The sequence below is a fragment of the Dermacentor variabilis genome, chromosome 9, assembly GCF_050947875.1.
Source record: "Dermacentor variabilis isolate Ectoservices chromosome 9, ASM5094787v1, whole genome shotgun sequence".
Lineage (NCBI taxonomy): Eukaryota > Metazoa > Arthropoda > Arachnida > Ixodida > Ixodidae > Dermacentor > Dermacentor variabilis.
In genome coordinates, this window is record NC_134576.1 from 148,506,541 (window position 1) to 148,529,355 (window position 22,815).

Genomic DNA, 22,815 nt, shown 5'->3' on the forward strand with positions numbered 1-22,815 from the left:
TTTTTAGGCCAAGGGAATAGGAGGTGTCGATATTCTGAAAAATTTGCTACAGCTGGGTTCAAGAAGTCTTGAGTAATTGTATATCTCCTGAATCTAGTAGTCGTCAGGTAAGCTATTGTAGGAAGTAATGGTAATACAGGGCCACTGAGGGCCGCTCTCGCGAGACTGTCAGCCATTTCATTCATGACTAATCCTTTATGTCCAGGCACCCAAAGCAATCTAATTAAATTTATGTGGGCAGGCACTGGAAAATGAAATGTACGTAAAAGGTTAGTGACACCATTTGCTGTGAGCGAGGAACATAAGGATAAAGAATCTGTTATAATTACTACCGCCGATGTTGACAGATTTAGTTTGCGTAAGGCTAGGACTACAGCCAGAAATTCAGCCAAAAATACGGAATAAAAGTCCGGAATCCTGATTGCAAATGACCAGTTTAGAGAGGGAGAGAAAATGCCAATTCCAGATTTTTCTTCACACTGTGAGGCGTCTGTCGCAATGACCGTACTTATAGCTAAACTCAATAAATGATCCTGTAATAAGCCGTTTAATATATTATAAGGGAGATGTTTTGCATTATTTGGGTAGATGTCATCAAATATAATTTCTAGGTTCTCTCGCACATCACAAATAGGCGGTACCTCCCAGAGACGTACATTTAAGGGATTTATCAATGTTTGTACGAAGACGACCTGTGGTGTATGAAAACGATGCCAGTGTACTCCGAAGAAAAGTGCAGGCTGAGAAATGAATATGTATTTCAATCTTCTAATAGGGGATTCATACAATTTCAAGACTGTTTGCACCGTCAGTAACCGAAATCTACACAATATTGAAGGCAACCTGACTTCTTGGTGTAATATGTTATTGGCAACATATTTCGGTAATCCGCAACACAGTCGTATGGCTTCCCGCTCAAGTAGAACAAGGGGACGTAATTTATAAGCTGGGGCACCAGAAAATAAAACACATCCAAATTCTAAAATGGGCCGCACATACATCTTGTATATCATTAAAAGTGGATCTCTCCGCATTCCGGACCGACTATTGCACAGCTTACGTAGCATACCAACTGCTCGTACTCCTTTTTTAACGATATGGTCAATATGGCCGAGCCAGTTGAGGGAACCGTCATATACTACACCTAAGTATTTCACCGACTCCACTTGAGGTATAGTCTCGAGGCGATAGGATATCGATATATTAACGGGATTGTTAAGAGGGAAAACCAATATCGAGGATTTTCTAACGTTAAGTGAAAGGCGAATTTTGTTTAACCAGGTTTCTATGGCGTTGAGGTAGTTTTGCAGTCGATAATATAGAGAGTGAATATCACTGTCTGATGCGAAGAAAGCAATGTCATCCGCGTATACGTATGTTTGTACATCTTGATGAAGAGGAATGGAACACATCAGAATATTAAATAGTAATGGTGAAGTGACAGCTCCTTGAGGAACACCTCGTGATTGATTATATATACTCGAGGAAACGCCTCTCAGACTGCAGTAAAATGTTCTTCCATTTAAAAATTCACCAATCCAGTTTGAAAAATAATTTGGAATCTCTATATTTCGCAATATATCTATTAAAATTAAGTGTTCTACACTGTCGTAGGCTTTGGAAATGTCTAATGTCACAAGGGCACATATTTTCCTCTGTCGCCGTGCTAATTTGGAGGAGACCGCGAGAACGCGCTCGTCGTCGTCGTCTCCTTCCACAGTTAGCTCCATGGCCGCTCACTGCTTAAGGGCGTATGAGCCATTCATTGGCAAGAGGAAACTATCGTCGCCATCACCGAAAATACGTGTCATCATCAGCAATGGCTGGAGTCGTCTTCTCCACAGCCGGCTCGTTGATCGCTCCTCGGCGCAAGAACGCGCTCCTGCCTGTGCTCCCGCCTTTTTGGTCGTCGTCTTCTTCCACAGCTGGCTCCGTTGCCGCTCATCATTCCAGCGTAGAATTTCATTTCTCTTCTGTCATCGTAACGGGGAGGTTGCGTTAAATTTCTTTTTATTTACGGTGGTATGAACCATTGCTTAAGGGAATATGAGCCATTCATTGTCTTACGTGACGGACGCATTTAATAAGACAGGTGATACGAGAATGTATGTGCATACCTATCGTCACGATGGCCACCGATCAGGGCAGTAAATATGTTCATACCTTTGTTGAAAATGTTATGTCACCTGTGTGTCGTGCGCGAAGCAGCTTTGCTGGTCATCCACTTTCACAGAGTGGCTCATGAATTTTTATACATCTCCCTAATCTTCTTTTCCTTTTCTTTAAGAGGTAGTAGTGCGTGACGTCAAGCCTGTGTGCAGCCAGGGAACATGCGTTGCGAGACCAGATGGCAATTCGCTGGGGCTGATCGAACAGTGCAAAGCAACGTTGCACGATTGTGTCAAGGCGATGTTGTTTGGATCTGTGGAATTCGTCACGCAGTGATGCATCTTGGTTTGCGCCGGCTTGGTGAAGTCGTCTTTAGCGTTGTAGATGCAAAGACCATCAAGTGGCTCGCCTTTTGAGCAGGCCTTTTGAGGGTCTTCGCGGCGAAGCTGCCGAGCCGCAGTTTAGGCAACACGCACTTTAGCGTCTCGGCGGCGAACCTGTCGGGTTGCATTCTCAGCAGCACGCACTAGAGTGTCTTCACGGCGAAGTCTTTTTGCGTCCTTTTCTTGAGAACGAACGTCGTCAGCGCGGCGCTGACGACGACCTGCGACTTGTGCTGCTCTCTGCAGCGCAGTGGCACGAGCGCGTTCGCACAGTTGCACCGAGGGGCACCCACGAGCTCGTTATTCCCGGACTACGAAAATGCCCTGCCATGTGCAGCTTCGTTGTAAAGAAAATATGCGTGGCTCTGCTGTCGCAAACCCCAGAGAGCAGTGGGGATGGGTGGAGGGCAGTAGTGTCAAATCGCACACAAGACACACGAGCGCCGGCAAACGCGTCCCCACGGCGTCCGCCAAGGCGTCAACTACGGCGTCCGCGATTCGCGTGGCCTAAGCCGCAGTAGACCCCGCGGTTGTGTAGCAGCCGCAGGAGAAGAACACCCCTGCTCCCTCGCCTGAACCCCATGCCTCGGCCGCCGCAGGAGGATGCACGAATCCGGACCGCGTCCCCCGCTATGCTCCACCCACCCTCATCGCGTCGCTATGCTGAGCGATGCTATTTTTATACTCTGCTTTCACACTCTCTCGGCTCTGTCTCCCCCAGCTCGGCGAAGCTGCGCTCGTCAAGACAAACCCAGCAGTTTCTAACAGCTCCACTGTAAAAGTGAAAGACGCGAAATTCTTCTGGTTACCAAGTGTGGGAGGCCTAAAGCTGACTTCATTGTGATGTCAGTAGTGCGATCATAAGTATAAAAAATAAAACGAGCTGATCGGTTCTGAACGAATTCTAATATATCAATTAGCATAGTGTGAGTTGGGTCGCATTTGGCTGAAGCGTATTCAAACTTTGGACGGATTAATGTTTGATAAAGCATTAATTTAGGGCGTGAGGGTGCTTGGCGAAAATTTCGGGGCAGGCACCCAAAGTACAACTAGCATTGCTAGTGATGTAAGTTATGTGAGAGCACCACGACCAATTGTTGGTGATATAAATACCAATGTTTTTTATATACACTGACGTACTCGAGTTTGGTTCCATTCGTATTGTAGTCAAAAGGTTCAGAATAGTTTGAAGAACTCGAGATCGTCACGCTTTTACACTTGGTTGAATTAAGGATCATTAGCCACCTACTACACCAGCTAAATATACAGTCAAGATTGGTTTAAAGGGGTAGTTATCATTTTTATTGGTTATACTGGGGTGTAGGAGGCAGTCGTCAGCAAATAACCTTGGAGAAGAGTTGAGCTTATCTTGAAGGTCCTTAACATACATTAAAAGGAGTAAGTGGCCTTGTACTGAACCTTGAGGAACGCCATATTTAACTGAACAAGGGTGCGAGTAACAATTGTGAAGTGCCTGACGCGGAACCTCCGTGAAAAGCAAAATGTAGGCCTAAAGGAAAAGAAATGACCATACCTGTGTACTTCAACGTGCCATTTGAAGTTGTGCCTCTAGACTTTTCCGATCTTAAAAAGAAAGAGGACGGAGTGCGTAAGACGCAAGCTTTTCTGCTTGCTATTGACCAATGTACACGAATGGCAGATGGACAAACCAGGAATTAAATGAAGACTCCAACGCTGTCATTTCGCTTATGCAACGGGAAACGTTTAAGAATACTAAAGTCATTGCCACCGACAACGGTCCAGCATTCAGAAGCGAAAGGCTAAGAGGTTGGGCAGAAGGGATCACCCTGCGATTCACGACACCGTGCTATTCTGAGGGTAATGCTCTGGCCGAGTGATTGATCCGCGATTTGAAAACATACATAAGGTTATATCCGAACTTCCCTGGCGGATGAAAATGCGCTCTGGAAGCTGCTGTCCAGCATCACAACCGCACCTATACGGCTGGCCTTGGGTGCACACCTCATTTTGCGCTCTGTGGAACCAGCCCATGGCTACCGGCGGATCATCTCTTGCGAGTAGCGGGCAAGGTAATTCTACAAGAACGTGACAATACAAAAGAACAACAACGTCGGTACAAGCTATCAATGAAGAATTGTTACGACTCCAAACATCGGTATAAAATTCCAGACATCGAACCAGGGCACTTAGTCTTTGTACGCAAAGGACTGGATGGCTCTAAGTGTTCATTCACCGGCCCCTACATGGTGATCAAAACAGTGAAGCAACTAGACGTTCTGATGTCCATCTATTTCGAAGCACCAGGGGACAAGATTAAATGTAGCGCCATCAGCAACGTGATTCCATATTACCCCAGGAGGGGAGACAATCAAAGCCGCGGAGAGTGTCAAGTGCCTGATGCGGAACCTCCGTGGAGATAAGAAAGACGACGACTGAGACTTGGGGTGCGAGAATAGAAGAAGAGGAAGTTCATTAAAATGGCGGACTAAGCAGACCGTCTCCCTCTTGTTTCCTTACAACAATTATTAACAATTACATATGGAGTGCGGTTAGTCAGGAAGCATTCTGTCTACTTCAGGATTTTCGGGTCGATGTTTTGATGTGCCAAGTTTAAAGTGCAACAGTTGGTTGGACACCTTGTCAAAGGCTTTTGCAATTTCCAAGAATATATAATCAACTAGTGTTCTATTATTCAATGGTAGAACAACATTATGGATAAATGATAGGAGCCGAGTTTAGCGAGAATACTGCTTACCAAACCGTGCTGAAACTTGGTAAAAGACGAGATAGATTCCAGGAATGTCGTGAAGTTAGCATACATTACATGCTCAAGAATTTTTTAGCTTACACTCGTCAACGATATTGGTCTGCAGTTTAAAGTATAATGTTGGTTACTAGATTTAAAGACGGGAATCACCTTTCCCACCTTTCAATGGCAATGTGGGGCACTGGAGAGACTGGATGAAAAGTTACGATAAGACTACGCGTATGAAGGGGTACACATCAGTGTTATTAAAAAAAATTACATTTACCTTGTCAGTTCCGCAGCTAGACGAGAGCTTTCGAATTTATAATTCCTTCAGAATCTATTACGGGGACGGAAGAAAGCTTCGGTTGCACAGCTGCGGCACTGGTAGCATGCACGAACAGGGAAAAAAATCTTTCAAAAAACATCGTTTAGGACAGAACAGCATTCGACGTCGCGCAGAACACGGCCATTGGAATCAGTTCTCTTTTTGCAGGTTTGACGATTTTCTGAAGCTCAGGTGGCTTAAAATAAATCAGCAAGGGAAGTTCATTGTTAAGATATTCGCCCTCGGCATGCTTAATAGCAGAATGATATGCGGACGGAACTTCGCGATGTACGCACCAATACAACTACGGTCGCTGACACCAGGAAAATAAGTAAATGAATGCAGTAAGTTAGGCATTGTGGCCAGAATTAAATCCAGAACGTTAGCTGACGTAGGGTTGGCTGTGTGACTGGTTGAGAGAACTTAACAATATAAGCATAAATTGACAAAGGAATTGTCCCCGACCGAAATTTTAGTAATGATAAGGCAAATAGCGGAGCAGTAAATACTAGGAAAATTGAGATCTCCTAAGAGGAACAAATTGGCCTAGCTAATGAAGGAAGGTAAGCTCGTAAATCCGTGCGGTTGACGCGAGAAATAACAACAGACATTCTCGATCAGATAAAATATATAGGTGACAGTTTAGAAAGAAGTTCAGGGTTGCGCCGATTCGAGTGGCAAGGTGAGAGATCCAGCATCTGCTGCAAAGCCGAGCGTCGGGCGTTTTCATTTCATATCAGTCGTCTTTGTAAGTTGGGTTCGCAAGCAAGATGTGCGGTGGCTACACAGGAAGAATCAACAACTGCGGCAAGACTCCACGATGCCGCACTTGTCGCAACGAGAGTCTGGCCGTAGCGAAAAAGAAAACTTTCATGTGCGCAATCTTTAGTCGAAGTCGATCATAGAGAGTCTCCAGATGCCAGCTGACTCAGTCAGCTGATATCGTGCAGACCAGCTGACAGATTGCTAATCCATGACAACATTTATATCACTCATTCAGATTTAATAAAATTCAAATTTCATTCAAATTTACTATTTCCCCAAAATGTCTGTGTCTTCGAAAAGCAGTTTCAAAGCGAGAAGTACTCTTTTCTGAAGGCGATGGACCAAGTACTTTTTTTAGTTTATCTCAGTAGTGAGGATCCTTGCAAACACTCCCCGAAAGGTTATTTTTTTCAGATGTTTTCTTTTTTACATCTTTACATCGCGCTTTCAGCTTTTAACGCGATAGCAATTTTATGGACACTCCAGGCGCATTTCCGCCGTTGTCGTCAGCGTCGCCGTAGTGTTCCGCATAAAACATCGCGGCCGCGCTCCGCACGCGGTGGGTGCGGGTGCTTACCGAGTATGGTGGCCCCACATCGCGCGCGCTAGGGAGAAAGGCGGGCAGAAAGCGTACCGTGTTCCATCACACGCAAGGCACCGGGTAGCGTTCTACTCCGGCTGTGGCCGCGGGCCCTATAAGCGATCTGCGATGGGGACAGAGTGCACCGAGTGCTGATACCTTAGTGGGCGTTGTGTTGTCACCGCTTAGTTCGTGCTGAAGCGAGAGGCAGCACGAAGGTCAGTTCACTCGCTGCTGCTGCCACGCTTCCTCACGCCAGTTTGACAGCTAGTTTAAGCGGTCATCGAATGAGATGTGTTCGTGTTTGCTTGTGCACCGCGCGTAAAACCGTGCTCGTTAATTTATTTAGTAAGCGAATGTTTACAAATTGATACAGCCGATAAAGCTACTATCGTTACTTCAAAGAGCTAATACTTTGCTATAGCAATCAACCTTTTTTCGAGTCATAACTGTTCCCGTTCCATTAGAACAACATTCGGCTGTTCCACACTAATCCTGCCATTAAGGCATCTTGGTGAACCATTGGAACAGAACAAGTGGCCATGTGGACATGGCCAAACGAGCTTACATGGCACCAAGAGAGTGCAGTTTCTTTGTTAGTCCTTGTACGCAACGCGCTACGTTCTAATATTTCATCCTTATCTTAATCAGTAAAGTGCTACTTGACTGAACGCTGCTTTCGACCGTCACGGTTGCATTGTTCTTGTTTTATTTGTGTATGCACACCACACTCGAGAACTTGAGCAATAGTTTTACTTGCCATTATTCACTCTTGCTGTGTTGAATCTCGACGGAAAAAAATCAGCATTGTTGTTTAAAACAAATATCTCGCTTCCGTCCACGCGTCGTCTTTATTTTTGTTCTCTGTAGACATAGTCATGAAACTAAAAATACCGTTAACAGTGGCAGTATGTTTTTAGAAGTTCAGTTCAGGTTTCCGGTAGTTATGCCATAAAATGGTTTCCTGCATCGTAAATGTATTCAGCAGGTGCAGATAGACTTCCGAGAAATCAAGCAGTGTGTAGGGGTATTCGATATAAATATATACAAATAATGTTATGTGATCCGGATGTACTTGCTTTGAAAATGAAATTGAAAGTTTCCGGTTGTAAGAGAGAAATTCGTCATATGAGTCACCTGAGCGGTACTGTTTTTGGGTGAGCACGAGCCTACGAAAAATCCCAAACAACTAAAGGATAACAGCTTCGCTGTAAAGAGTTTGCCCACCAATAGCAATAAATCTTTTGGAACACAGAAAATGCCAGAAATAGGAATCTATGGCCTGTGAATCACTGTGTCGACAAGTCCGGTACGCATAGACCAGTGGTCTAAAAACGTGTGCCGCCGACATTGAAATGCCTGTTGAATACTTTTCAGAGCAGCTCCAACTGCGCATGCTCCATCGCAACGTACACTCGTAGGTACTCGGACAACAGGCTACGGGCCACAGGCTTGTCAAAAAAAGAAAACATGATTTATTCTTAATCCATACAGATCAACTCAAATCGACGAGTGCACTGGGGAGTGCGTAATGCCGAATTTCGTACCGCAGTCCTCAGTTTACATTCATAGATGGAGAAGAAAATCGTCTTTCTTTCTTGCGGAATTTTTGGTTCGTATACATTTGATCAGGCGCGTACGCACGTGTCATATGAGAAGGCTACTGTAAATCAGTGCGGTAACTGAAATAATGCTTTAAAACAACATCAAGAATTCCCTAGAATGTGTTATTGTTTGTTAAAATCACGGAATTATTCTTTAAACATCTCCACTGAATATCGACACCACGTCAAGCGTGTAATTTAGCACTAGACAAGCCTTGATTCTGCTAGATCTAGAGAAAGAAACGCTTAAATGGCAACCCTGAGACACAAACAAGCGTACACAAGAAGTGAAGTGTAAAGCACTGCTCTCCGAGACTATATCTGTAATTGGGGCTGTGTCAGTACCACAGCGATCGTTATGATTCTTTTAATAATAATATTTGGGGTTTTACGTGCCAAAACCACTTTCTGATTATGAGGCACGCCGTAGTGGAGGACTCCGGAAATTTTGACCACCTGGGGTTCTTTAACGTGCACCTAAATCTAAGCACACGGGTGTTTTCGCATTTCGCCCCCATCGAAATGCGGCCGCCGTGGCCGGGATTCGATCCCGCGACCTCGTGCTCAGCAGCCCAACACCATAGCCACTGAGCAACCACGGCGGGTGTTATGTTTCTTTTACCGCGCACTGTGTGCCGGAACTTTGACTGGCGTGTTAGTACATGGGCGCTAAATGCCATGTATCCCACTCGCTATAGGGCCAACTTTCCCTTGGTGCGGTGGCACACCCACCCTAACACATATAACCTGGGAGTGCACTAAGCGCCCTCATGGGCCGAATAGCAATGACACAGTGGAGCAGTGGGAGGCACAGCTCGCCCGTTCCGACTTGGGAGGAAAAAAGTCCTTCATTAGGCAGGTATATATATATATATATATATATATATATATATATATATATATATATATATATATATATATATATATATATATATATGTAAACGAGAAGAAAGGGGGATAACCGTGGAGCCAGATTTTTATTAGTCATATCGTAAAATGCCAACAAACGCCCACACTGAGGACAACGAAGCGGAAATTATTTGTGCGTAATAAATGAAATAAAGAAATGATAAGTTAATGGGAATGAAAGTGCATGAAAAAACAACTTGTCGCAGGCGGGGAACGATTCCACAACCTTTGCATTTCGCGTGCAGCGCTCTACCAATTGAGCTACCGGGGCGCCGCCGGGAATGATCCCGGTTGTGTGGGATCGTTCCCCACCTGCGGCAAGTTGTTTTTTCACCCACTGTCATTTCCATTAATTTATCGTTTCTTTATTTCATTTATTAAGCACAAGTAATTTCCCCTATGTTTTCCTCGGTGTCAGTGTTGGTTGGTTTCTTATGATATATATAAATATATATACATGGACACTCATAATATTCGTTCCCGGCAGCGAGATCCTCAGCATAAAGTGTAGAGAAAGGAAGCGCGCACTTTACCGATGGAAGTGACACAATATTACGCCTCCCTCTTATAGGTCAAGTGGTGTGAGGCAGCAAAGAAGCCCAGACAAACGACAAATCAACCGAGAGTATTGCATTAGTCGCTCAGAAGTCCTTTTGCCTACAACGTGAGTGAGTGAGTGAAGTAACTTTATTTTGGTCCAGAGAAGACGCAGGGAAGACCCCGCGCCACCCGGCTAGTCCCACGTAGGGACCGCCAAGCCCAGCTTGACGGCCCAGCCCGACTGAGCTTTCGTTTGCTATTCCAATAACGATCTGATATGTATTTAAAAAAATGACAACCATTCTGCTCTGCGAAGATGGAATGCCAGCGAAAGCTGACGACGGTCGAAGCTCTCAAACGAAAGGCAAAGCGCTTTCGCTGCCATTCCATCTTCACCGAGTGGAATGGTTGTCATTATTGCGTTGCCAGTCTGGCGTCATTGCTCGTTCGGAAGGGCCCGGGCTCGCGATTGTCGTTTTCGTTGAGCATAGCGGGAACGTTCTTCGTCGGTGGTCGTTTCACAGCGGCGCCGTTTACATTCATGTTGGAGTTCCCTTCGGCGCTCCTCGTACGCATGTTGTTCTTCGGGTGCACGCAATATACGTGTCCACCCCTTCGATAATGCAGCTGTTTAATGGGTCACACCCCTTTAATCAATGGCTGATACCACCGTAGACGCGGCCACCCAATTACGACGACAGAAGAGAAGTGCATTCTACGCCGGTATGATGAGCGGCAACGGAGCCAGCTGTGCAAGACGACGACGCTCGCGTCATCGCTGATAATGAAAGCTTTTTGCAAACGGAGCCAGCTGTGGAAGATAATGACGACAACGAACGCGCGAGCAATGGCATTAGCGCGTTTGCGCGATTGGCGTGTAGAATTTTCAAGTTCTATTTGAAAAATTTGTACGAAACATTTTTTTTCATGAACATCTGATCCATGTGCCTGGGAGGAGAAGGAGTCCGCAAAACTTTATTTTCATCAGATCTTTCAATTACTTGAATTACTGGGTCATTTCTTCTGCCAGGCGGCGGGAGGTGGCCGTAAGCCCTTGACTTTAAGCGATCGCCAAAGCCCAGTAGATGGTCCGCAGCTGGACTGCTGGATCCGATCTGCACAACACTACCTCCCAGTACGAAGTGCTGTTAAATTGGAGTTCCACGCTAGACTTTAGCCCGGGACAGTTGCTCAATATATGTGTCAGGACCGCCTTATGGACATCGCAGTTTTTGCATTTAGGTGAGAAGCAGCCCGGATATATTAGAGAGTACTTGCAAAGGTTGGCCAATGAGCCAGTATGCAACTGTCTCCATGCAACCTGTTGCAGTTTATCCAGTGATTTATGTGGACGGGTGTATTTTTGTCTACATTCGCGGGAGTGCATAGTAATTCCGTAGAACGTCAAAATGTGATCACTCGCAGAACTCAGGTCGAGGCCTCTCACCACCTGGCTGACGAAACCTCGGGAATGATTGTGGGCAGCCTCATTTCCTGAGTGCGAGGAATGTGCAGGGACCCAGATGATTCGGATCTGGTAATCAGGTGGCGGATATTTGTTTAGAATTTGCTGCGCGGGGTGTGGAGTTTGCCACTGGCAAAGTTTCTAACTGCAGTTTTAGAATCGCTAAAAATGATTTTCGTAGTAGTGCCATTGATGGCCAGAGCTATAGCTGCTTCTTCTGCTTCCTCTGCATGCATGCAATTGACTGTTGCTGCAGAGTGGGCCTGACCTTTATTGCTGACTATGCCTATAGAGAAGGAATCTTGACTTTGGCATTCCGCAACGTCAACGTGGGCTGTATCCTGCATGCCCGAGTAGTGTTTACGTAGAGTTTTAGCACTTGCTCTCCTTCTGTCCCTATGATGTTCAGGATGCATGTTTTTTGGTATTGGGCCTATCCTTAAATTTCTGTGGTGTATTAGTGGAAGTTTACATAAAGAGGTGTGTGTGAATCGTTATCAGATCCTCAGATTTTCAAGTATGCGTCTTCTTACTTCAGTTTTGGATAGCTTCTCCAGTTGGGCTAGATTGTGTGCCTCGGCCCGCTACTTCATAGTATTGTGGATTCCCAGTTCTAGGAGCTTCTCATTAGGCGTGTATCTATTTCTATTAAGGTGAAGGGCTGATTTGTATGATTGTCTAATTAGGCAGTCGATTTTCTTCTTTTCAGCAGGGTAAGGGTGCAGGAATTCCTGTATGTTACCAGCTATATTCTTATTACTGATTAATAAGAATATAGCTGGTAACATACAGGAACTCTATAGCATTAACGAGAGGGTGGCAGGCCTTATTGTGAAACTTAATAAGAGGTACAAAATGAAGGTTTTACAGGTCTACGCCCCTACATCCAGTCATGATGACCAGGAAATCGAAAGCTCCTATGAAGACGTGGAATCGGCGATGGGTAGAGTGAAAACAAAATACACTATACTGATGGGAGACTTCAATGCCAAAGTAGGCAAGAAGCAGGCTGGAGACAAGGCAGTGGGGGAATCTGGCATAGGCACTAGGAATAACAGGGGAGAGTTATTAGTAGAGTTGGCGGAACAGAATAATATGCGGATAATGAATACCTCCTTCCGCAAGCGGGATAGCCCAAAGTGGGCGTGGAGGAGCCCGAACGGCGAGACTAGAAATGAAATAGACTTCATACTCTGCGCTAACCCTGGCATCATACAAGATGTGGACGTGTTGAGCAAGGTGCGCTGCAGTGACAATAGGATGGTAAGAAGTCGAATTAGCCTTGACCTGAGGAGGGAACGGAAGAAACTGGTACATAAGAAGCCGATCAATGAGTTAGCGGTAAGAGGGAAAATAGAGGAATCCCAGATCAAGCTACAGAACAGGTATTCGGCTTTAACTCAGGAAGAGGACCTTAGTGTTGAAGCAATGAACGACAATCTTGTGGGCATCATTAAGGAGTGTGCAATAGAAGCCGGCAGCAACTCCGTTAGACAGGATACCAGTAAGCTATCGCAGGAGACGCAAGATCTGATCAAGAAACGCCAATGTATGAAAGCCTCTAACCCTACAGCTAAAATAGAACTAGCAGAACTTACAAAGTTAATCAACAAGCGTAAGGCAGCTGACATAAGGAAGTATAATATGGATAGAATTGAACAGGCTCTCAGGAACGGAGGAAGCCTAAAAGCAGCGAAGAAGAAACTAGGAATTGGCAAGAATCACATGTATGCGTTAAGAGACAAAGCCGGCAATATCATTACTAATATGGATGAGATAGTTCAAGTGGCTGAGGAGTTCTATAGAGATTTATACAGTACCAGTGGCACCCACGACGATAATGGAAGAGAGAATAGTCTACAGGAATTCGAAATCCCACAGGTAACGCCGGAAGAAGTAAAGAAAGCCTTGGGAGCTATGCAAAGGGGAAAGGCAGCTGGGGAGGATCAGGTAACAGCAGATTTGTTGAAGGATGGTGGGCAGATTGTTCTAGAGAAACTGGCCACCCTATATACGCAATGCCTCATGACTTCGAGCGTACTAGAATCTTGGAAGAACGCCAACATAATCTTAATCCATAAGAAAGGGGACGTCAAAGACTTGAAAAAATATAGACCGATCAGCTTGCTGTCCGTTGCCTACAAACTATTTACTAAGGTAATCGCAAATAGAAACAGGAACACCTTAGACGTCTGTCAAGCGAAGGACCAGGCAGGATTCCGTAAAGGCTACTCAACAATAGACCGCATTCACACTATCCATCAGGTGATAGAGAAATGAGCGGAATATAACCAACCCTTATATATAGCTTTCATTGATTAAGAGAAAGCGTTTGATTATGTGGAAACCTCAGCACTCATGGAGGCATTACGGAATCAGGGTGTAGACAAGCCGTATGTAAAAATAATGAAAGATATCTATAGCGGCTCCACAGCCACCGTAGTCCTCCATAAAGAAAGCAACAAAATCCCAATAAAGAAAGGCGTCAGGCAGGGAGATACGATCTCCCCAATGCTATTCACAGCGTGTTTACAGCAGGTATTCAGAGACCTGGATTGGGAAGAATTGGGGATAAAAGTGAATGGAGAATACCTTAGTAACTTGCGATTCGCTGATGATATTGCCTTGCTTAGTAACTCAGGGGACCAATTGCAATGCATGCTCCCTGACTTGGAGAGACAAAGCAGAAGGGTAGGTCTAAAAATTAATCTGCAGAAAAATAAAGTAATGTTTAACAGTCTCGAAAGAGAACAGCAGTTTACGATAGGTAGTGAGGCACTGGAAGTGGTAAAGGAATACATCTACTTAGGGCATGTAGTGGCCGCGGATCCGGATCATGAGACTGAAATAATCAGAAAAATAAGAATGGGCTGGGGTGCGTTTGGCCGGCATTCTGAGATCATGAACAACAGGTTGCCACTATCACTCAAGAGAAAAGTGTATAACAGTTCTGTCTTACCAGTACTCACGCACGGGGCAGAAACCTGGAGGCTTACGGAAAGGGTTCTACTTAAATTGAGTTGATCTATGGAAAGAAGAATGATTGTTGTAACGTTAAGGGATAAGAAAAGAGCAGATTGGGTGAGAGAACAAACGCGAGTTAAGGACATGGTAGTTGAAATCAAGAAAAAGAAATGGGTAAGGGCAGGACATGTAATCAGGGTGGAAGATAACCGATGGTCATTAAGGGTTACGGACTGGGTTCCAAGGGAGGGAAGCGTAGCAGGCGACGGCAGAAAGTTAGGTGGGCGGATGAGATTAAGAAGTTTGCAGCGACAACATGGCCTCAATTAGTACATTACTCACAATTAGTCCTGTCAAGCTAAATTCATTTGGCTTTTTGTCTGTACTCCTGTCATCTCTACATGTATAGATGCAAATAAACTTGAATTGACTGGTGTAGTTGGAGAAGTATGAGAGAGGCCTTTGCCCTGCAGTGGGCATAACCAGGCTGATGATGATGATGATACATTAAGTATGAATGTTGCGGGTATGTTTACGGTTTGTGGAATTAGTTCTACTAGAAGACAGTCCAAGTTAGCCATTCCTGCGCCATGTTTTATGGTTGTTAGACTTCGCAAGGCTAATGTGGTGATTCGGTATTTCTCTGAAAATCAGTTTTTGTAGGTTTTACAGTTCCGCAGTTTAACATCGCCAAGTGTTCCCTGCGAGGCAGTAATGTCAGGGAATTTTTCTTTACGGTCTCGTAAGTGGAGCTGCAAGTTACTTCGTTTTTTTCCCGAAGCTTGCCAGATTGCCAGATTGTTATGTCATTATGCAGTACCACCATGTTCAAGTACAAGGAGGGTTTCTGGACGCTGCCTGGCACCTGAAATCGCTGCACCCTGCTGAAAAGTGGATGTGAAGCTAGCAAAGTCTGCTTCTTGTTTGCTTTGTCTAGCCTCAAGTGCTTTCTTTCGGCTGCCAATTTGTGCAGCAAACTGTGAGAAATTTTGCACCAACATGAATTTAGGTTCATCCACCGGGTTTCTTTCGGTCGGTAGAGGTCGCTTTTTTGCGGGGAGGTCTACTGCTGGTTTGGATTTTGTGGCGAATGGACTTGCTTTTCGGGGCTCCGTGGCGACGACGAAATCATAAGTTTTTCTGCATGCTTTGAGCTTGCTTCTGTATTTATTTGCTGGTTTTTTGCATTTAAATAGTAATTGGGGGGTTTTCCTTTCTTTCCTTTTTTTGTGTCTCGTATTTTGGGCGCGCGGGTGGGCTTCGTGTACATTTGTTTTGCAGGATGATTAGAGCGTCCTTTCGTGCGACGTGTTCCAACACGTGCAGCCGGGTGGGACGTTGAGTGTTTGTAGTCTTTAAATAGTAGCTGGGAAGTGGCAAGACAAATAGGTATTAGTGGTTTTACTGTGCGTGTTTGGTAGAAAAGTGAGAGCGTTGCCACGTGGTTGAGCGCGTGCGAGAGCGTGTCATACCTTCGGTCTCCGCGGCACTGATTGTTTTTGAAACAGTGGTGAGAGTGGCTTTGCGGCATTTTGAGGATTTGGATCCCGTGCGTATCGTTTTTTTTCTAAAAGGCACGTGCTCTGCATTGATATAGTATTATAGTAGTTGCAAAAAGCCGTGCAATACATGGAGAGAAAGCCGGTAAAGCAGGCAGTACGGGGGGGGGGGGTCCCTCAAGGCAGATGAAGAGACGGGTGAGAATGGAGAGGGCGTCGAATCAACCGGCACACAATGTGATGTCGATACTAGGCTGCAGAAAATGGAGGCTTCCCAGGAAGAGCTTCTCAAACAGGTGCAAGAGCTCAAAAATGAGCTAAACAGGGAGCGTGAGGCACGGAAGGGAGTTGAAAACAGACTTGAAGCAGCCGATGACAAGCTGAACAGGGCCGCCATTGTGACCCAGAATGTGGGTGACAATGGAACGCAGACCACCGACGCGACAGGCGAGGGAGGGTCAGCGAAATACGTGGAACGCATGCAGGGTGATGAAAGGTTAGCTGGAAAGAGCGGCACCTACCTTGAGGCCGCCACGCGGAAAAAGCAGGGGCCCAGGGGGCAATGCCCCTTGTCGAGTCCGAATCACGCGGAAAATGACAAAGGGAAGGGGGAGAGGTAGGAGAGAGCGAAAGGTTGATTATCGCTGGCGATTCAAACCTGGTTCGGTGCTCAAAAGCAATTGTGGAGAGGGTGAAGGGCGACACAAGAGTGGCGGTAGGGACATTTCCAGGGCGCACACTGGGTTCTGTCATGGAGCGAGCAAAAGAAAAGCTCGCGGAAAATGCCCACGTGCACAACCTCATCATAGTAGCAGGTGGGCTAAATGACGTTCTAAACAGGAAAGGGCCATGGCTAGCCCAGCGCTTGGCGAAGGAGGTGGACGACTTGCGTGAACTATCCCCTCAGGTGCAGATCGTGGTGTGCACGGTGCAGGTGCCTGTACGTGACAGTCATGTACAAAGAGCCGTAGTGGCTGCTAACGCGGCAATATGGAAAATGAGCCGAGAGAAAGGGTTCGAGGTTGTCGAAGTAAACAGGGAAGTGAGAAGTTGTGGTGGTTTTAAACGAGACGGGATCCACTTCAATTACAGGCTAGCACGAGAAGTGGGCTGGCGACTTGGTGGTCGCACTGTTGCTTTTTAGGGGGCCCGCGGGCGCTCAGGAGGTCAGAGTAGATAGTAATGAAGAAGGTCCCCTAGGGGAACATCAGAAGAGCATCGCCGTCGATAACAGAAAAAGGAGGAAAACAAGAAAAAGAGCTCGCCATGCAATAGGCTACATAAACATGCAGGGCGGCAGAAGAAAGGAAAAGTGGGCAGAGATTGAGGAGCAGTTACACAGAGAACAAATAGGGGTGTATGCGGTTACAGAAACGGACCTTAGAGACTCAGAAGAGCCGCCAGTTATTGAGAATTATGTTTGGGAAGGGTGCAACAGAACTAAGTCGGAAAGAAAGGGAGGGGGAGTCGGAACGCTCATTAATCAGGGAGCCAAATGGAAAAGAGTAAATTCACAATGTCAAGAGCATCTTTGGTTATGAGGTACAATGAGTGGGAAAGAAACTTGGCTGGGCGTTACGTATTTGTGGACCGGAAAAAATTGCACAGAGAAGAATAAAGAGTTAGTGGAATGCATAAGCGCTGATATTAAGGGTTTCGGGAATGGTGCTGAGATTGTCCTATTAGGTGACATGAATGCCCACATACAGGATTTAGATGGCTATACCGACAATAACGGGAAGTCAATGCTGGACCTTTGTGAGCAACATAACCTCGTGATCGTGAATACAGGGCCTAGGTGTGAAGGACAGATCACGTGGGAAGTGGGAAACCGGCAATCGACCATTGATTACTGTTTGATGACATAAGGAATTAATGATAAGTTAAGTGACCCTAAACGCATCATTTTGAAAATGGGATATGTAGTTGGGAAAGAGAGCAAGGAGCGCAAAATGGCCAGTCCAAATTTGAACGCTGAACAAATAGCAAATATAGTCACTAGAGTCGAGGAAGAACTTGGCAAATGGCCGAGTAAAGAGTCGGAATATGGTGAGCTTGTAAGTGTAATAACGACGGAAATACGGAAAGAGAAACAACATGTTCGTTGGAAAGGAAGAAAGAAACCGAAAAACTGGTGGAACAGGGAGACACGAGAAGCGATCGCCGAACGACTGAAAGATTCTCGAGAGCACAGGCAGGCAAAGAAGGCGCAGTTGCCGCAGGATGAAGTAATCAGTAAATGGGAAATATACCGGGAGAAAAAGTCTATGGTTCAAATACTGGTTCAAGCAAAATGAAAAGGTGAAAGTGAACGTTGGTTGTCAGAAATACGTGAGAAAAAGAAGGCCCCACCGAGAATATTTTGGAACCACTTAAAATTATTAGGCAGGAAGTCAACAACAATACAACAACATATCCTAGACGAAGATGAAAACAGACTGGAAGGAGAAGCGTGAATAAATTACATCCGAAAAGCAACAGCCGAATCTTTCCAAGGCAATGACGAGGTTGTGCTTGATGAAAAAAAAATTACCGACGATTACGTTACTTCCTAATGCGAAATTTGAGCGCAGCAAATAAGCTGTTTCACCTTTTCGATAGATTGAGGCAAAGAAATCGAGCAACACATGTATGCGCTATCACAGAATTTTTTTTTATATTTCCCGTACTCCTGGATCATCTCGACGGCGGCGACGGTAAGCTTCTGCTTCGGCGGCACGCACCTCTGGATTCTGACGGCGACGGCGCTGGGCCTCTGCTCTGGCAGCTCGTTTAGCAGCAGCAGCAGCAGCAGCAGACGGAGGACTTCCATCGGTCGTCTCGCTCATGGCTCAGAAAGAACTGGCAGATAATTTCGCAGTGGCGAACGGCAGCGGCAATTTCGGCTCGGGCGGTGCACATATACAGATCCGCCGCCACCGATCTGGCTCTCTGATTGCCACCGCACAGGGCGAACGGCAGCGGCAATTTCGGCTCGGGCGGTGCACATATACAGATCCGCCGCCACCGATCTGGCTCTCTGATTGCCACCGCACAGGGGTTGCATTGGAGGAGGAGCGAAGAAAGGAATTAAGTTCGAGCCGGCGCTTTGACAACCGGAGACTCGCAGGAAGAGGGAGGAGGGGGGCGGCGTGTACACCCAGCGGCAAACGATGGGGGCAGAAGCGCGCGCAGCAAGCGGACAACACGATAAAGGGAGGAGGGAAGAGATAGCAGCGACTGACTGATGCCGCTGACGCCGATAGTGAGTCAACCCCAGCTGCGGAGTTGGTTTCAGGGACAACGCCGCCGATGCCGACACAAACAATATGATACCCTCGCTTCCGCAGCGCTAAGAACCAGGTCTAGCCGTGGGAAGGTGGTCACGTATTCGTCGACGTGCCGGGGCCTACGTGAAATAACCGGCGCGTCGGCAACTGAAGAGCACCCTATCCGCCACACAAGAACAGGGGGGGGGGGACCCTTTCCTCCTCTTTCTGCATGGCGGCGACGGTGTTCTATGCAGTCACGTTATCTTGACTCTCTAGCGGCGTCAGCGGCATCCAGCGGTTTCAGTCGGTCGCTGCTAGCGCTGGGGGGATGAAAGGGGGGCGGAGCTGGTTACGAGGCCGACGACAACGCCGACGACGACGCGAAACCCAGGAACGGACGCCAAAGAGCTGCGCTCTAAAACGAGCATGAAGAAGACCCAGGTGGAAAAGGAGCTGGTGCTGACAAATTTAAACTGGAAGAAAGCTGAAGAGAAAATTCCTAAGCGCACAGCCGCAGGGCTAGACGAAGTTCCCGTTAGGCTGATAAATGAACTAGGACCAAAAAGTAAGAAAGCTCTGGTGAAAGCAGTGGAAAAAGTTTAAAACATAGACGAATACCAGACAGTTGGCGACAAAGCAGAATGATTTAAATTTATAAAGGTAAGGGGGAAAAAGACGGAATTCACTCGTATAGACCGTTGAACATTACATCGGTAATATACAAGCTAGCAATGCAGGCAATCAAATTAAAGCTTCAAGCATGGGCAGAGAATAATGGCATTTTGGGAGAGCTTCAGAATGGCTTCAGAATAGGTAGGCGTTTGGATGATAATTTGTTTGTTCTTACTCAGTGTATTGAAATATCAAAAGCAGAAAGCAGACCGTTGTATGTGGCCTTTTTAGACATTACAGGAGCCTACGACAACGTAGACCGCAACATTTTGTGGGATATTCTGGAAGGGGAAGGCTTAGGTAACGATTGTCTACAGCTTTTGAGAGAGATTTACCTAGAAAATACCGTTTGCGTTGAATGGGAAGGGATGAGGAGCGAGGAGAAAGTTCATATCAACAAGGGACTGAGGCAGGGGTGCCCTTTATCCCCGCTGCTCTTTATGATGTACATGGTGAGGATGAAGAGGGCACTAGAAGGAAGTAATATCGGGTTTAATCTCTCATAGAAACAGGCGGATACAGTAGTAGAGCAGCAGCTCCCAGGTTTATTTTATGCGGACGACATTGTGTTGCTAGCTAACAAGCAAAGTGATTTGCAACGTCTGGCTAATATCTGTGGACAGGAAGGCAACAATTTAGGTTTGAAATTTAGTGTTAGAAAATCCGGTGTTTTGGTATTCAATGAAAACAGTGAACAGACAGCGAAGATACAGGGCCAAGAAATACCTCGGGTAACAGAATATAAATACCTTGGTATATGGATAAACGAAGGCAATGGATATATGGAAACAGAGGAAAAAACCATAACAGTAAAGGGGAAGAGAAATGCAGCTATAATGAAGCACAGAGCGCTATGGGGATACAATAGGTACGAGGTCCTCCGAGGTATGTGGAAAGGGGTAATGGTTCCAGGACTTACTTTTGGAAATGTCGTTGTTTGCTTTAAATCAGGAGTACAATCAGCACTCGACGGGAACCAAAGGTCAGTGGGTCGCCTCGCATTGGGCGCTCACGGGAAGACTACAAATGAAGCTGTGCAGGGGGATATGGGCTGGACTAGTTTTTAAGTGAGGGAAGCTCTTAGTAAAATTGAGTATGAAGAACGGCTGAGGAATACGGAAGAAAGTAAATGGGCTGGGAGAGTGTTCAGGTATCTGTACAGGAAAAACATTGATTCACAGTGGAGGAAAAGAACTAGGAAGCTTACCAGCAAGTATGCGGCCTGTAGGGTGGACAAGACAGCAACAAAGAAGGTCAAGCGGAAAGTCAGAGAGGCTGAATTAATCTCATGGGTGGCGACAATGGAAAAGAAACCTGCCATGAGTAACTATACTTAAGAGGAAAAAACGAAATCAGGAAAGAAACCATTGATGATAACTCAAAGGGAAGCTCATTACTTTTCGAAGCGATATCGCAATGCCTAAGAACACGCACCTATAAAGCGAGATACAAGAAGGAAGAAGAAGCATGTGCTTGCTGCGGTAAAGCTAGGGAAACTACGGAGCATGTTTTGTTAGAATGTGAAGACGTCTACCCAGTGGTTGATTTAGGCACCACTGGCCTCCTTGAAGCCCTTGGGTTCAGAGGGTGGAGTGGTAAAGCAAACATGTCCGCAATAGACATTAGTAAGAGGCGACTGGAGGATTGGTGGAAGAAAAGTAGGGAAACGACAAAAGACGGAGACGTACAAAAGCACAGTTCGCAATAGGGAATCAGAAAATTTGGGCGTGGTAGCTCATAGCGTTTTTTTTTCACATTGTTTAACCTAGGTAGGATATTAGGCAGTATAGTAGCAAGAGTTTGGTGGCGCAACCCACCGCCCCGTTCCAAAGGGGACGCTCATAATATCCATCCATACATCGTCACGTTGTGGTGAGGATGATCGCGCAGAGGCTACGGATGCAGCGGCTGTGTTAACTATTTGTTTTGGTGGTGTTATCGGGGGGGGAGCGTTGAATTATAGAGCTATTAGTTTGCTCTCTCTCTGTTCTCTGTTTGTTAATTTCATCCCGTAATTGCGTGGCTGTGGAGATTAGGTGTGCATTTTGTCTTTCTGGGTGTTGTATTTTTTCCTCATCTGCTTTGAACCGGGAGGTAGGCGGACCCGAGCTTACCTGCTTTGACCGGTCTTTGGAGATGCTTCTGGCCAAGGGCGGGAAAGACCTTGACCTGCTTCGACTTCTGGCTTCAGAGTCGCCTGTGGCTGAACTGGACCGGCTTCTTGACACTTGTCTGCCATTCTTCTTATCGGGTGGTGCAGGTGGGGTAGTAGGTTTCTTTTGTTTTTCATAGTGAACCTTGCATCTTCTAGTCCCAGTGACGTGCTCTCCCTTGCAGACGATAGATTTCGGTGTGCAATCTGGTTTTTCTTTCTTCAGATGGTTTTCCCCGCATCTGCAGCAGAGCTAGCTCTTGCTTTTCTTGCGGCCACACATCCGCTCGATGTCCTGATCTCCGGAGTTTAAGCATGCTTGAATTTTCGGCTTGAAGGTGTAGCATCTCACAACACCACCGAAGAAGTCGATGCTCTGCGGCACTCTTGCGATGTTGACGAAGATTATCAGAATAGATTTAGTCTGTCCCAGAATTCTAGCTCCAGTGATTTCGAAGTTGTTGGCTTTGTTTCGCGGTTGTAGGGCCTGCAACGTTTCGCCGTTGCTGTTGCCCGAGTGTATGTTATAACAGATGCTCCGCACAGAATCGTCTTGGGGGGGGGGGGTGCAACGTAGGCATTCAATTCAAATGTTTCGTCCTTGAGTTGGATATGCTTCATAGCAACGAATTGCTGCTCTCTCTGTTCTGACGGGGTTGCGACGGTGTAGGAGCTATTTGTAGGGTTAACCCCGGCCTGTACTGATCCGCGAAGTTAGCCATTGCACCATAGATGAAGGAGTTCGATGACAGTAAATTTCTTCAAATTGATTCGGCCTTTCGGCCTGAACGCAATTTTGAAGAAGCCGGTAGGTGATCCCGGCAAAGGCCTTCACTGTGCGATCGTTCGAGTCCGCACGGCGGCCT

At 46.2% G+C, this 22,815-nt stretch overlaps 1 protein-coding gene across 8 annotated transcripts in view; it reads left to right on the forward strand.

Moving 5' to 3' along the window:
* Positions 1 to 22,815, forward strand: part of LOC142557817 (chorion peroxidase-like) — a 141,901-nt gene that overhangs the window by 30,717 nt on the left and 88,369 nt on the right. The gene's annotated exons all lie outside the window — the stretch shown is intronic.